The sequence below is a fragment of the Chiloscyllium punctatum genome, unplaced genomic scaffold, assembly GCF_047496795.1.
Source record: "Chiloscyllium punctatum isolate Juve2018m unplaced genomic scaffold, sChiPun1.3 scaffold_534, whole genome shotgun sequence".
Taxonomy (NCBI): Eukaryota; Metazoa; Chordata; class Chondrichthyes; order Orectolobiformes; family Hemiscylliidae; genus Chiloscyllium; species Chiloscyllium punctatum.
Window position 1 is genome coordinate 82,501 of NW_027310268.1, and position 12,424 is coordinate 94,924.

General features: G+C 46.3%; 1 non-coding gene across 1 annotated transcript in view; it reads left to right on the forward strand.

Annotated features, from left to right (window-relative positions):
* The first annotated feature begins 12,282 nt into the window (after nucleotides 1-12,282).
* Nucleotides 12,283-12,424, forward strand: part of LOC140473154 (28S ribosomal RNA) — a 3,912-nt gene continuing 3,770 nt past the window's right edge. The window contains exon 1 of the ribosomal RNA XR_011958128.1: nucleotides 12,283-12,424. This exon is cut by the window's right edge and continues 3,770 nt beyond it. This is a non-coding gene — a ribosomal RNA (28S ribosomal RNA).

Sequence of the window (12,424 nt, forward strand, 5' to 3'; positions counted from 1 at the left end):
ATTTTCGAGTTGGTATAAATCAGTAACCACTGACACTTAGAATTTTTTCGAGTTGGTATAAATCAGTAACCACTGACACTTAGAATATTTTCGACTTGGTATAAATCAGTAACCACTGACACTTAGAATATTTTCGGGTTGGTATAAATCAGTAACCACCGACACTTAGAATATTTTCGAGTTGGTATAAATCAGTAACCACTGACACTTAGAATATTTTCGGGTTGGTATAAATCAGTAACCACCGACACTTAGAATATTTTCGGGTTGGTACAAATCAGTAACCACTGACACTTAGAATATTTTCGAGTTGGTATAAATCAGTAACCACTGACACTTAGAATTTTTTCGAGTTGGTATAAATCAGTAACCACTGACACTTAGAATATTTTCGGGTTGGTATAAATCAGTAACCACCGACACTTAGAATATTTTCGGGTTGGTATAAATCAGTAACCACTGACACTTAGAATTTTTTCGGGTCGGTACAAATCAGTAACCACTGACACTTAGAATATTTTCGGGTTGTATAAATCAGTAACCACCGACACTTAGAATATTTTCGAGTTGGTATAAATCAGTAACCACTGACACTTAGAATTTTTTCGAGTTGGTATAAATCAGTAACCACTGACACTTAGAATATTTTCGGGTTGGTATAAATCAGTAACCACCGACACTTAGAATATTTTCGAGTTGGTATAAATCAGTAACCACTGACACTTAGAATTTTTTCGAGTTGGTATAAATCAGTAACCACTGACACTTAGAATATTTTCGGGTTGGTATAAATCAGTAACCACCGACACTTAGAATATTTTCGAGTTGGTATAAATCAGTAACCACCGACACTTAGAATTTTTCGAGTTGGTATAAATCAGTAACCACTGACACTTAGAATTTTTTCGGGTTGGTATAAATCAGTAACCACCGACACTTAGAATATTTTCGAGTTGGTATAAATCAGTAACCACTGACACTTAGAATTTTTCGGGTCGGTATAAATCAGTAACCACTGACACTTAGAATTTTTTCGAGTTGGTATAAATCAGTAACCACTGACACTTAGAATATTTTCGGGTTGGTATAAATCAGTAACCACTGACACTTAGAATTTTTTCGACTTGGTATAAATCAGTAACCACTGACACTTAGAATTTTTTCGGGTTGGTATAAATCAGTAACCACTGACACTTAGAATATTTTCGGGTCGGTACAAATCAGTAACCACTGACACTTAGAATATTTTCGGGTTGGTATAAATCAGTAACCACTGACACTTAGAATTTTTTCGAGTTGGTATAAATCAGTAACCACTGACACTTAGAATTTTTTCGGGTTGGTATAAATCAGTAACCACCGACACTTAGAATATTTTCGGGTTGGTATAAATCAGTAACCACCGACACTTAGAATTTTTTCGGCTCAGTAGAAATCAGTAACCAAGCGCATTTTTGAATTGGTTACTGATTTCTCCGTTCGAGTTGCGGCTGCGGTTGGCTTCAAATAGTGGTGGGGGCTTAATTATCGCCGAGGGGAGCATGTCCCGGTGGTGTGGCCGAGGATGGAGTGCCTTTTGAAGGGGGTGTTTCTGAATTTGGACCCTTTTTGAGTTGCATGGCCGGATGGGTGTGGTTTTGAAGGGTGTGTCTGTCTGGAGTGGCACCGGCGTTGGTGTGAGGCTGAGGGTGGGCGTTCGGTTCCTGGTTAGGGATAGGGAAAGGGTGAGACTTAGCTTTAGTGCTCGTGCCCCCGATTTTGGTAATGTTTGACGTCAATTTTCCAAGGAGGCGAATGCAAGGCTTCAGAGGGACTTTGAGTGTTCGGGGGGCGGGGTAGCTCAGCCGGATTTGCCCCGGCGGTTCTGCGGACGGTGTTGACTTCGAGGGCGGACCGGCCCCCGTGTTCAGTCCGAATATCGTGCATTGTTAACGGCGGGAAGTGTTCCAAAAGGGAATGGGATTGAATGTGACTGCTGAAGCCGACTTTGAGACCTGTAACGCGGGTAGCTCAGCCGGATTTGACCCGGCGGTTCTGGCGACGGTCTCGCCTTCGAGGGGGGAGCGCCCCGCGTGTTCAGGCCGAATTTTGTGCATTTCCATCGGCGGGAAGAGGTCCAAACGGGAATGGGATTGAATGTGACTGCTGAAGCCGACATTGAGACCTCTAACGCGGGTAGCTCGGCAGGATTTGACCCGGCGGTTCTGCCGAAGGTCTCACCTTCGAGGGGGGAGCGTCCCGCGTGTTCAGGCCGAATATCGTGCATTGTTAACGGCGGGAAGTGTTCCAAAAGGGAATGGGATTGAATGTGACTGCTGAAGCCGACATTGAGACCTCTAACGCGGGTAGCTCGGCCGGATTTGACCCGGCGGTTCTGGCGACGGTCTCGCCTTCGAGGGGGGGAGCGTCCCGCGTGTTCAGGCCGAATTTTGTGCATTTCCATCGGCGGGAAGAGGTCCAAACGGGAATGGGATTGAATGTGACTGCTGAAGCCGACATTGAGACCTCTAACGCGGGTAGCTCGGCCGGATTTGACCCGGCGGTTCTGCCGAAGGTCTCACCTTCGAGGGGGGAGCCTCCCGCGTGTTCAGGCCGAATTTTGTGCATTTCCATCGGCGGGAAGAGGTCCAAACGGGAATGGGATTGAATGTGACTGCTGAAGCCGACATTGAGACCTCTAACGCGGGTAGCTCGGCCGGATTTGACCCGGCGGTTCTGCCGAAGGTCCTCACCTTCGAGGGGGGAGCGCCCACCGTGTACAGGCCGATTTTCATGCATTTCCAACCGTGGGAAGGGGTCCGAAAGGGGATGGGGGTGAACGTGACTGCTCAACCCGACTTTGAGACCTGTAACGCGGGTAGCTCAGCCGGATTTGACCCGGCGGTTCTGGCGACGGTCTCGCCTTCGAGGGGGGAGCGTCCCGCGTGTTCAGGCCGAATTTTGTGCATTTCCATCGGCGGGAAGAGGTCCAAACGGGAATGGGATTGAATGTGACTGCTGAAGCCGACATTGAGACCTCTAACGCGGGTAGCTCGGCAGGATTTGACCCGGCGGTTCTGCCGAAGGTCTCACCTTCGAGGGGGGAGCGCCCACCGTGTACAGGCCGATTTTCATGCATTTCCAACCGTGGGAAGGGGGCCGAAAGGGGATGGGGGTGAATGTGACTGCTCAACCCGACTTTGAGGCATCTAACCCGGGTAGCTCAGCCGGGTTTGACCCGGCGGTTCTGCCGACGGCCTCGCCTTCGAGGGGGGAGCGTCCCCCGTGTACAGGCCGATTTTCATGCATTTCGAACCGTGGGAAGTGGCCCAAAAGGGGATGGGAGTGAATGTGACTGCTCAACCCGACTTTGGCGCTTCCGAGCCGGGTAGCTCAGCCGGGTTTGACCCGGCGGTTCTGCCGACGGTCTCGTCTTCGAGGCGGGTGCCTCCCCCGTGTACAGGCCGATTTTCATGCATTTCGTACCGTGGGAAGTGGTCCAAAAGGGAATGGGGGTGGACGTGACTGCTCATACCGACATCGAGACTTGTAAGCCGTGTAGCTCGGCCGGGTTTGATCCGGCGGGTCTGCCGACGGTCTCGTCTTCGAGAGGGGGGCCTCCCCCGTGTACAGGCCGATTTTCGTGCATTTCCAACGGTGGGAAGAGGTTCAAAAGGGGATGGGGGTGAATGTGACTGCTCAACCCGACTCTGAGGCTTCTAACCCGGGTAGCCCGGCCGGGTTTGACCCGGCGGTTCTGCCGTCGGTCTCGCCTTCGAGGGCGGAGCCTCCCCCGTGTACAGGCCGATTTTCGTGCATTTCAAACCGTGGGAAGCGGTCCAAAAGGGGATGGGAGTGAATGTGACTGCTCATACCGACCTTGGCGCTTCCGACCCGGGTAGCTCAGCCGGGTTTGACCCGGCGGTTCTGCCGACGGTCTCGTCTTCGAGGCGGGTGCCTCCCCCGTGTACAGGCCGATTTTCATGCATTTCGTACCGTGGGAAGTGGTCCAAAAGGAATGGGGGTGAATGTGACTGCTCAACCCGACTCTGAGGCTTCTAACCCGGGTAGCTCGGCCGGGTTTGACCCGGCGGTTCTGCCGTCGGTCTCGCCTTCGAGAGGGGCGCCTCCCCCGTGTACAGGCCGATTTTCGTGCATTTCCAACGGTGGGAAGAGGTTCAAAAGGGGATGGGGGTGAATGTGACTGCTCAACCCGACTCTGAGGCTTCTAACCCGGGTAGCCCGGCCGGGTTTGACCCGGCGGTTCTGCCGTCGGTCTCGCCTTCGAGGGCGGAGCCTCCCCCGTGTACAGGCCGATTTTCGTGCATTTCAAACCGTGGGAAGCGGTCCAAAAGGGGATGGGAGTGAATGTGACTGCTCATACCGACCTTGGCGCTTCCGACCCGGGTAGCTCAGCCGGGTTTGACCCGGCGGTTCTGCCGACGGTCTCGCCTTCGAGGGGGGAGCGTCCCCCGTGTTCAGGCCGAATTTTGTGCATTTCGAACCGTGGAAGTTGCCCAAAAGTCGATGGGAGTGAATGTGACTGCTCAACCCGACTTTGGCGCTTCCGAGCCGGGTAGCTCAGCCGGGTTTGACCCGGCGGTTCTGCCGACGGTCTCGTCTTCGAGGCGGGTGCCTCCCCCGTGTACAGGCCGATTTTCATGCATTTCGTACCGTGGGAAGTGGTCCAAAAGGGAATAGGGGTGGACGTGACTGCTCATACCGACATTGAGACTTGTAAGCCGTGTAGCTCGGCCGGGTTTGATCCGGCGGGTCTGCCGACGGTCTCGTCTTCCGAGGCGGGTGCCTCCCCCGTGTACAGGCCGATTTTCGTGCATTTCGAACCGTGGAAGTGGTCCAAAAGGGGATGGGGGTGGACGTGACTGCTCAACCCGACTTTGAGGCTTCTAACCCGGGTAGCTCGGCCGGGTTTGACCCGTCGATTCTGCCGATGGGTCTCGTTTTGAGGGGGGAGCCTCCCCCGTGTTCAGTCCGATTTTCGTGCATTTCGAACCGTGGGAAGTGGCCCAAAAGGGGATGGGAGTGAATGTGACTGCTCATACCGACTTTGGCGCTTCCGAGCCTGGTAGCTCAGCCGGGTTTGATCCGGCGGTTCTGCCGACGGTCTCGTCTTCGAGGCGGCTCCCTCCCCCGTGTACAGGCCGATTTTCATGCATTTGCAACGGTGGGAAGTTGCCCAAAAGGGGATGGGAGTGAATGTGACTGCTCAACCCGACTTTGGCGCTTCCGAGCCTGGTAGCTCAGCCGGGTTTGAACCGGCGGTTCTGCCGACGGTCTCGTCTTCGAGGCGGCTCCCTCCCCCGTGTACAGGCCGATTTTCGTGCATTTCGAACCGTGGGAAGTGGTCCAAAAGGGAATTGGGGGTGGACGTGACTGCTCAACCCGACTCTTGAGGCTTCTAACCCGGGTAGCTCGGCCGGGTTTGATCCGGCGGTTCTGCCGACGGTCTCGTCTTCGAGGCCGGTGCCTCCCCGTGTACAGGCCGATTTTCGTGCATTTCCAACGGTGGGAAGTGGTCCAAAAGGGAATGGGGGTGGACGTGTCTGCTCATACCGACTTTGAGACTTGTAAGCCGGGTAGCTCAGCCGGGTTTGTTCCGGCGGTTCTGCCGACGGTCTCGTCATCGAGGGGGGAGCCTCCCCCGTGTCCAGGCCGATTTTCATGCATTTCCAACCGTGGGAAGTGGTCCAAAAGGGAATGGGGGTGAATGTGACTGCTCATACCGACTTTGAGACTTTTAAGCCGGGTAGCTCAGCCGGGTTTGACCCGGCGGTTCTGCCGACGGTCTCGCCTTCGAGGGGGGAGCGTCCCCCGTGTTCAGGCCGAATTTTGTGCATTTCGAACCGTGGGAAGTTGCCCCAAAAGTCGATGGGAGTGAATGTGACTGCTCAACCCGACTTTGAGACTTGTAAGCCGGGTAGCTCAGCCGGGTTTGACCCGGCGGTTCTGCCGACGGTCTCGTCTTCGAGGCGGGTGCCTCCCCCGTGTACAGGCCGATTTTTCATGCATTTCGTACCGTGGGAAGCGGTCCAAAAGGGGATGGGGAGTGAACGTGACTGCTCATACCGACTTTGGCGCTTCCGAGCCGGGTAGCTCAGCCGGGTTTGACCGGCGGGTCTGCCGACGGTCTCGCCTTCGAGGGGGGAGCGTCCCCCGTGTTCAGGCCGAATCTTGTGCATTTCGAACCGTGGGAAGTTGCCCAAAAGTCGATGGGAGTGAATGTGACTGCTCAACCCGACTTTGAGACTTGTAAGCCGGGTAGCTCAGCCGGGTTTGACCCGGCGGTTCTGCCGACGGTCTCGTCTTCGAGGCCGGTGCCTCCCCCGTGTACAGGCCGATTTTCGTGCATTTCCAACGGTGGGAAGTGGTCCAAAAGGGAATGGGGGTGGACGTGTCTGCTCATACCGACTTTGAGACTTGTAAGCCGGGTAGCTCAGCCGGGTTTGTTCCGGCGGTTCTGCCGACGGTCTCGTCATCGAGGGGGGAGCCTCCCCGTGTCCAGGCCGATTTTCATGCATTTCCAACCGTGGGAAGTGGTCCAAAAGGGAATGGGGGTGAATGTGACTGCTCATACCGACTTTGAGACTTTTAAGCCGGGTAGCTCGGCCGGGTTTGACCCGGCGGTTCTGCCGACGGTCTCGTCTTCGAGGCGGGTGCCTCCCCCGTGTACAGGCCGATTTTCGTGCATTTCGAACCGTGGGAAGTGGTCTAAAAGTCGATGGGAGGTGAACGTGACTGCTCAACCCGACTTTGAGACTTGTAAGCCGGGTAGCTCAGCCAGGTTTGACCCGGCGGTTCTGCCGACGGTCTCGCCTTCGAGGGCGGACCCTCCCCCGTGTACAGGCCGGTTTTCGTGCATTTCGAACCGTGGGAAGTGATCCAAAAGGGAATGGGGGGTGAACGTGACTGCCCAACCCGGCTTTGAGACTTGTAAGCCGGGTAGCTCAGCCGGGTTGGACCCGGCGGTTCTGCCGACGGTCTCGACTTCGAGGCGGGTGCCTCCCCCGTGTACAGGCCGATTTTCATGCATTTGCAACGGTGGGAAGTTGCCCAAAAGTCGATGGGAGTGAATGTGACTGCTCAACCCGACTTCGAGACTTGTAAGCCGGGTAGCTCAGCCGGGTTTGACCCGGCGGTTCTGCCGACGGTCTCGCCTTCGAGGGGGGAGCCTCCCCCGTGTACAGGCCGATTTTCGTGCATTTCCAACGGTGGGAACAGGTTCAAAAGGGGATGGGAGTGATTGTGACTGCTCAACCCGACTCTAGGGCTTCTAACCCGGGTAGCCCGGCCGGGTTTGACCCGGCGGTTCTGCCGACGGTCTCGTCTTCGAGGCGGGTGCCTCCCCCGTATACAGGCCGATTTTCATGCATTTCGAACCGTGGAAGTGGTCCAAAAGGGAATGGGGGTGGACGTGTCTGCTCATACCGACTTTGAGACTTGTAAGCCGGGTAGCTCAGCCGGGTTTGATCCGGCGGTTCTGCCGACGGTCTCGCCTTCGAGGGGGGAGCCTCCCCCGTGTTCAGTCCGATTTCCATGCATTTCCAACCGTGGGAAGTTGCCCAAAAGGGGATGGGAGTGAATGTGACTGCTCAACCCGACTTTGGCGCTTCCGAGCCGGGTAGCTCAGCCGGGTTTGACCCGGCGTTCTGCCGACGGTCTCGTCTTCGAGGCGGGTGCCTCCCCCGTATACAGGCCGATTTTCATGCATTTCGAACGTGGGAAGTGGTCCAAAAGGGAATGGGGGTGGACGTGTCTGCTCATACCGACTTTGAGACTTGTAAGCCGGGTAGCTCAGCCGGGTTTGATCCGGCGGTTCTGCCGACGGTCTCGCCTTCGAGGGGGGAGCCTCCCCCGTGTTCAGTCCGATTTCCATGCATTTCCAACCGTGGGAAGTTGCCCAAAAGGGGATGGGAGTGAATGTGACTGCTCAACCCGACTTTGGCGCTTCCGAGCCGGGTAGCTCAGCCGGGTTTGACCCGGCGGTTCTGCCGACGGTCTCGTCTTCGAGGCGGGTGCCTCCCCCGTGTACAGGCCGATTTTCATGCATTTGGAACCGTGGGAAGTGGTCCAAAAGGGAATGGGGGGTGGACGTGACTGCTCATACCGACTTTGAGACTTGTAAGCCGGGTAGCTCAGCCGGGTTTGACCCGGCGGTTCTGCCGACGGTCTCGCCTTCGAGGGGGGAGCCTCCCCCGTGTTCAGTCCGATTTTCGTGCATTTCCCACGGTGGGAAATGGTATCTTTCATTACGGGGACAAGGGTCTGAAGCGGTGAAGTCAGTAACCGGCATAGTTAAGGAAAGGGTTCGAATTTTCTCAACAGTACGAAAAAAGTGAGCAGGGAAGCTAGAGAAGGTGTCAGTGAGTCCCAAACGAGTGAACCGCAAAACTTAGGGAAATGCCCGAAAGCGTTTTAAAGGGTGAAATCGGGAACGAGGAAATGATCGGAAAGTGCCTGAAAGTGCTAAATGAGTAAACAGAAAAACGAAGAAAAATGTTTGAAAAGAAGAAGTGAGTACCAGGAAAACTTAGAAAAATGTTCAAAACGAAGAAATCAGTAACCAGGAAAACTTAGAAAAATGATCAAAAAGAAGAAATGAGTAACCAGGAAAACTTAGAAAAATGTTTAAAAAGAAGAAATCAGTAACCAGGAAAACTTAGGAAAAATGTTTAAAAAGAAGAAATCAGTAACCAGAAAAACTGCGAAAAATGTTTAAAAAGAAGAAATGAGTAACCAGAAAAACTTAGAAAAATGTTTAAAAAGAAGAAATCAGTAACCAGGAAAACTTAGAAAAATGTTTAAAAAGAAGAAATCAGTAACCAGGAAAACTTAGAAAAATGTTATAAAAGAAGAAGTGAGTAACCAGAAAAACTTAGAAAAATGTTTAAAAAGAAGAAATCAGTAACCAGAAAAACTGCGAAAAATGTTTAAAAAGAAGAAATCAGTAACCAGACAAACTGCGAAAAATGTTTAAAAAGAAGAAATCAGTAACCAGGAAAACTTAGAAAAATGTTTAAAAAGAAGAAGTGAGTAACCAGAAAAACTTAGAAAAATGTTTAAAAAGAAGAAATCAGTAACCAGAAAAACTTAGAAAAATGTTTAAAAAGAAGAAATCAGTAACCAGAAAAACTGCGAAAAATGTTTAAAAAGAAGAAATCAGTAACCAGAAAAACTTAGAAAAATGTTTAAAAGAAGAAGTGAGTAACCAGAAAAACTTAGAAAAATGTTTAAAAAGAAGAAATCAGTAACCAGAAAAACGGCGAAAAATGTTTAAAAAGAAGAAATCAGTAACCAGACAAACTGCGAAAAATGTTTAAAAAGAAGAAATCAGTAACCAGAAAAACTTAGAAAAATGTTTAAAAAGAAGAAATCAGTAACCAGAAAAACTTAGAAAAATGTTTCAAAAGAAGAAGTGAGTAACCAGAAAAACTTAGAAAAATGTTTAAAAAGAAGAAGTGAGTAACCAGAAAAACTTAGAAAAATGTTTAAAAAGAAGAAATCAGTAACCAGAAAAACTTAGAAAAATGTTAAAAAGAAGAAATCAGTAACCAGAAAAACTGCGAAAAATGTTTAAAAAGAAGAAATCAGTAACCAGACAAACTGCGAAAAATGTTTAAAAAGAAGAAATCAGTAACCAGGAAAACTTAGAAAAATGTTTAAAAAGAAGAAGTCAGTAACCAGAAAAACTTAGAAAAATGTTTAAAAAGAAGAAATCAGTAACCAGAAAAACTTAGAAAAATGTTTAAAAAGAAGAAATCAGTAACCAGAAAAACTGCGAAAAATGTTTAAAAAGAAGAAATCAGTAACCAGAAAAACTTAGAAAAATGTTTAAAAAGAAGAAGTGAGTAACCAGAAAAACTTAGAAAAATGTTTAAAAAGAAGAAATCAGTAACCAGAAAAACGGCGAAAAATGTTTAAAAAGAAGAAATCAGTAACCAGACAAACTGCGAAAAATGTTTAAAAGAAGAAATCAGTAACCAGAAAAAACTTAGAAAAATGTTTCAAAGAAGAAGTGAGTAACCAGAAAAACTTAGAAAAATGTTTAAAAGAAGAAGTGAGTAACCAGAAAAACTTAGAAAAATGTTTAAAAAGAAGAAATCAGTAACCAGAAAAACTTAGAAAAATGTTTAAAAAGAAGAAATCAGTAACCAGAAAAACTGCGAAAAATGTTTAAAAAGAAGAAATCAGTAACCAGACAAACTGCGAAAAATGTTTAAAAAGAAGAAATCAGTAACCAGGAAAACTTAGAAAAATGTTTAAAAAGAAGAAGTGAGTAACCAGAAAAAACTTAGAAAAATGTTTAAAAAGAAGAAATCAGTAACCAGAAAAAACTTAGAAAAATGTTTAAAAAGAAGAAATCAGTAACCAGAAAAACTGCGAAAAATGTTTAAAAAGAAGAAATCAGTAACCAGAAAAACTTAGAAAAATGTTTAAAAAGAAGAAGTGAGTAACCAGAAAAACTTAGAAAAATGTTTAAAAAGAAGAAATCAGTAACCAGAAAAACGGCGAAAAATGTTTAAAAAGAAGAAATCAGTAACCAGACAAACTGCGAAAAATGTTTAAAAAGAAGAAATCAGTAACCAGAAAAACTTAGAAAAATGTTTCAAAAGAGAAGTGAGTAACCAGAAAAACTTAGAAAAATGTTTAAAAAGAAGAAGTGAGTAACCAGAAAAACTTAGAAAAATGTTTAAAAAGAAGAAATCAGTAACCAGAAAAACTTAGAAAAATGTTTAAAAAGAAGAAATCAGTAACCAGAAAAACTTAGAAAAATGTTTTAAAAAGAAGAAATCAGTAACCAGAAAAACTGCGAAAAATGTTTAAAAAGAAGAAATCAGTAACCAGACAAACTGCGAAAAATGTTTAAAAAGAAGAAATCAGTAACCAGGAAAACTTAGAAAAATGTTTAAAAAGAAGAAGTGAGTAACCAGAAAAACTTAGAAAAATGTTTAAAAAGAAGAAATCAGTAACCAGAAAAACTTAGAAAAATGTTTAAAAAGAAGAAATCAGTAACCAGAAAAACTGCGAAAAATGTTTAAAAAGAAGAAATCAGTAACCAGGAAAACTTAGAAAAATGTTTAAAAAGAAGAAGTGAGTAACCAGAAAAACTTAGAAAAATGTTTTAAAAAGAAGAAATCAGTAACCAGAAAAACTTAGAAAAATGTTTAAAAGAAGAAATCAGTAACCAGAAAAACTGCGAAAATGTTTAAAAAGAAGAAATCAGTAACCAGAAAAACTTAGAAAAATGTTTAAAAAGAAGAAGTGAGTAACCAGAAAAACTTAGAAAAATGTTTAAAAAGAAGAAATCAGTAACCAGAAAAACGGCGAAAAATGTTTAAAAGAAGAAATCAGTAACCAGACAAACTGCGAAAAATGTTTAAAAAGAAGAAATCAGTAACCAGAAAAACTTAGAAAAATGTTTCAAAAGAAGAAGTGAGTAACCAGAAAAACTTAGAAAAATGTTTAAAAAGAAGAAGTGAGTAACCAGAAAAACTTAGAAAAATGTTTAAAAAGAAGAAATCAGTAACCAGAAAAACTTAGAAAAATGTTTAAAAAGAAGAAATCAGTAACCAGAAAAACTGCGAAAATGTTTAAAAAGAAGAAATCAGTAACCAGGAAAACTTAGAAAAATGTTTAAAAAGAAGAAATGAGTAACCAGGAAAACTTAGAAAAATGTTTAAAAAGAAGAAATGAGTAACCAGGAAAACTTAGAAAAATGTTAAAAAGAAGAAATCAGTAACCAGAAAAACTTAGAAAAATGTTTAAAAAGAAGAAATCAGTAACCAGAAAAACGGCGAAAAATGTTTAAAAAGAAGAAATGAGTAACCAGAAAAACTTAGAAAAATGTTTAAAAAGAAGAAATCAGTAACCAGAAAAACGGCGAAAAATGTTTAAAAAGAAGAAATCAGTAACCAGAAAAACTTAGAAAAAATGTTTAAAAAGAAGAAGTGAGTAACCAGAAAAACTTAGAAAAATGTTTAAAAAGAAGAAATGAGTAACCAGAAAAACTTAGAAAAATGTTTAAAAAGAAGAAATCAGTAACCAGAAAAACTTAGAAAAATGTTTAAAAAGAAGAAATGAGTAACCAGAAAAACGGCGAAAAATGTTTAAAAAGAAGAAATCAGTAACCAGAAAAACGGCGAAAAATGTTTAAAAGAAGAAATCAGTAACCAGACAAACTGCGAAAAATGTTTAAAAAGAAGAAATCAGTAACCAGAAAAACTTAGAAAAATGTTTAAAAAGAAGAAATCAGTAACCAGGAAAACTTGGAAAAAAACACTTAGAAAATTTTCAGCAAAGTGTGAAAAATATTCTAAGTGTCAGCGGAGGAAAATGCTGCAGCATCGGGAAAGATTCGCAAACTTACACCGAACATGTGCTCCGAAGTGCCGGAGGAATTGGTGAATTGAGCCCGGCAAATGGCCAG